The sequence below is a fragment of the Marmota marmota genome, unplaced genomic scaffold, assembly GCF_001458135.2.
Source record: "Marmota marmota marmota unplaced genomic scaffold, marMar, whole genome shotgun sequence".
Taxonomy (NCBI): Eukaryota; Metazoa; Chordata; class Mammalia; order Rodentia; family Sciuridae; genus Marmota; species Marmota marmota.
The window spans coordinates 5,921,159-5,925,008 of record NW_026000205.1 but is presented as its reverse complement, the minus strand read 5'-3'; positions in this window follow the sequence as shown (position 1 = coordinate 5,925,008).

Below are 3,850 nucleotides of genomic sequence, written 5' to 3'. Positions count from 1 at the left end.
GTGGAGGGGTGTTCTAAGGTGCGGGGAGGGTTGCGTGAGGTGGGGGTTTGGGGTGCGGATGTGTGAGAGGCGAGAGGGGTGAGCGTGGGTGTGAGCACTGCAGGAGGGAAGTGATGCGGAAAAGGTGAGTTGGAGAGGTGTCCTGCGGGCAGGTGAGGGTGAAGGTGAAGGCGTCTGGTCTGCTGAGAGGCTGGCCGGCTGCAGGGGTCTAAGCAGCTCAAGGATCCCCCAGGGCAGAGCGGAACTGGCTCAGGCACCCGGTGGGTCGGTCCTGACCCCGAAACCTCGTGTTTCCGCCTAGTTCCCCCGAGGGGCTCCCTGAAAGCGAACCCAGTGGAGGGAAGCCTGAGTCCTCAGCCCCAGGGAGGGAGAGGCTCCTGTGGACACCTCCTAGGCCCCGGGGACCCGGCTCCCCTCTCTTGTCCACCTCTTTCCTGCCCAGCCTCTTGTTCTCTTTGCCCTTCCGTTTCTCCTGGCATCCTTGAGATCGACTCCTCTCTGCAGATTTCAGTCTCTTCTTCTCCTGGGAGTGGGTTTCCCTGAACCCACTTCCGTGGTAACCTGATGACCTGGTGCAGATTGTCACTTATAGGGCTCAGGAAGAGTGAGAAACTATGGAAAATAGGAGTTCTTAACCTCTCGCATGCCCGACTGATAATCTGGTAAACTGAGGTCCAGATATGCCAATTCTGAAAAATCTTGCTCTTTATCTCCATCATTACTTAAAAACTCTACATCCAGGCCCACCAGAATTAGCTTCCAATACTCTTTCTGTCCAGTGTCCAGCTCTGAGCATCCTCTCTGTCCTTAGGACCACAGCTCTTTTTCAGGTCCCTGTTTACTACTGTGGACTGAGGAAGAGGTCTTCACGCTGAGTAATCTCTAATCCTTCTTTCAGGGCTCATATTCTGTGACTTGGACTAGGTGGGAGAGAAGTGTTTGAAATGCATTTGGGACACTGGATCAGGGGTACACTAGTTGACTTTCTGTTGCAAACAACACCATGCCACAGACCGGGTGAGTTATAAAGAGAGGAGGTTTAATTTAGCAAGGTCAAGGGACTGCATCTGGTGATGGCTCTTGCTGGCAGAGTCCCCAGGTGGCACAGGGCATCTGGTAGCAAGAGACCAGGAGTGCACAAGTCTCTTCTGGTTTCTCCCCTTCTTCTTATAAAGCCAGCAGGATTCAGTCATGGGGGCTCCACCCTGATGATTTTGTCTAATTCTAATCACCCCAAAGTCACCACCTTTAAATTAGTTGGGTTAAATTGCCACTCTTTTAATATCTTTCGATGCAGATTAAATTTCAACAGAGGAAGCCTTGGGAGATGCTCAAGCTATGTCCAAACCATTGTAAGGGGATGGCTAAGAGTTGCCTTTTCTCAGAAGAACCAATAGGCACCTTGCTCAAGGCTCTTACAGACACCTTTTGACACAGCTATGGGGCATCCTGGGAGATATTGGTTTGGTTCTTACCTGTCATCTTTGGGTCCCATCATTTCTTCCATCTGAAGACACCAGGAGAGTGGTAGTCTTGTCCCTACCCTACTTCAGGGTAACTCTGTTCGTTAGGACTTTGACAAAAAGTCCCAGGTATGACTGGCTTCACCATGATCTGGACCTCTCTCTGTCCTGAGGATGGATGACTCTCCTCAAATTGCAATATGACTGGCAAGCACCCCTGGGGCCGGATTCACAGGGAGAGGGAAGAAATAAAGATAAATAAATGGGAAGAGCTAGACATAGGGAGATAAAAGGGGAAGAATAAGGGGGAGAGAAGAAAACACTGGGGGCGTATCTTTGGGATTTATATTTTGTCCTTGGCACCTCCTCCTTTCTCTCTCTCTCTCTAAGAAACTCCCTCAGCAGCCTTTCATGGTGACTCAGGAGGCTGAGGCAGGAGAATTCAAATCCAGCCTCAGCAACTTAGCGAGGCCCTAAGTAACTTACTGAGACCTGTCTCAAAGATTAGAAAGAAAAGAGCTAGGGATGTAGCTCTATGGTAAAGCGTCCCCAGGTACAAACCCCAGTATCAAAACAAACAAACAAACAAACAACAACAACAAAAAAAAAAAACAGCAACAATCCCCTCAGCACAGTGGGGAACTTCATATCCCTGCCTAAAACCTCCTAAAGCCCTGAAAACTTTTTGTCCTCTAAAAGCCCCTGGCCAATTTTCATTGTGTCTCATTGGCCCATCTTGTGGTAGAATCTCTCTTACAGGTTCTGTTTTCCAGCTTTGGTCGACTGGGTTGCATACCATGAGAATGACAGGAGCAATGGATGCTTGTGTTTGACCTGAGCAACTGCATATGATGGCTTTGATGTGAACTTCCCTAGCCCTAGCAGAGGGGGTCATGGGCTGAGCCGTGAACCAAACTGGACCCAGTTAGTCTTTCAGCTAAAATTTCAAAATCAAGACTCAAGTAGTTCTCAGTACTTAACATGTCAGTGGGCATATTTGTCTAGTACGCATGAAGTAGAAGAAGTAGTCTGTAGAGACAGAAAAATAAAATGGAAGCCCAGGAGATAATGAAGGATAGGGGTGGAGATGTGGGGAGAAGAGAGACATCGATTCTGAAAGAGGGAGACAATTTTGATCTTACATAACCTTTCAGTTCTGTTTCTTGTCCTGGATAAGGCCAGGAGACCTAGGTCTTACATGGCTTCTAAACTTCTGATAATGTTATTTTTGCTTAAATCAGCATAAACACATTTTATTTCTTGCAACCAAAGATCCTTGAACAAAAACTCAGAGGCCAGTAACAATGAGGGCTATTCTTCCCCCTCCCAGTACTAGAGCTCAAACCCAGGGCCTTGTGCATGACAGACAATTACTCTATTACTGAGCCACATCCCCAGCTCTCTTTTTTAATATTTTATTTTGAGACAGGGTCTCACTAAGTTGCCCGGCTGGCCTTGAACTTTTGATCAATCTTCAACCTTCCAAGAAGCTTGGATCACAGGTGGGCATGCACCATCACACCCGGCTATTACAAGGTCTTGATCACAGAAATATGGTATAGGACTTAAGAGAATGTTGACCTTTCCCTTAATGTCTGTTGGAGGGCATCATGGAACATGCATTTTTATCCTCTGAGCCTCTCTGAAAGCGTCATGAGAGATGTATTCCTAGCTTCAATATCTGTTGTAGGATATCATGGGGAAGATGAAATTATCTTCAGTTTTAGATATGGAGCATCTCTGGAAATGTCATCCTCTCTCTCTGCTGTAGAGCATTGTTATGGCTTGACTATGAGGTGTTCCCCAAACCTCAGGAGACAATGTAGCAATGATCAGAAGTGAAAGGATTTGCTATGGAAGCTGTGACCTAATCAGTGGATTCATGCATTTGATAGATTAATATTTTGAAGATACTACCTAATATTTTGAAGATATTACCATACTGGTTAACTGCAGGCAGGTAGGGTGTGGCTGGTGGAAGTAGGTCACTGGGGTGTGCCTTTGGGATTTATATTTTGTCCTGGCACCTCCTCCTCTCTCTCTCTATGCTTCCTGGTGGCCATGACTTGACAGCTTTCCTATGCCATGCCCTCTTTCCACCATGTTCTGTCCCCCCTCAGTCCTAGAGCAATGGAGTTGGCTGATCATGGACTTAATCTCTGAAACCATGAGCCAAAATATCTTTTTTCTGGGCTGGGGCTGTAGCTCAGTGGTAGAGCACTTGCCTATCCCATGTGAGGTACTGGGTTCGATCCTCAGCACCACATAAAAATAAATAAATAAAATAAAGGTATTGTGTCCATCTACAATTTAAAAAAATACTGAAAATGTGTGTGTGTGTGTGTATATATATATATATATATATATATATATATATATATATATAT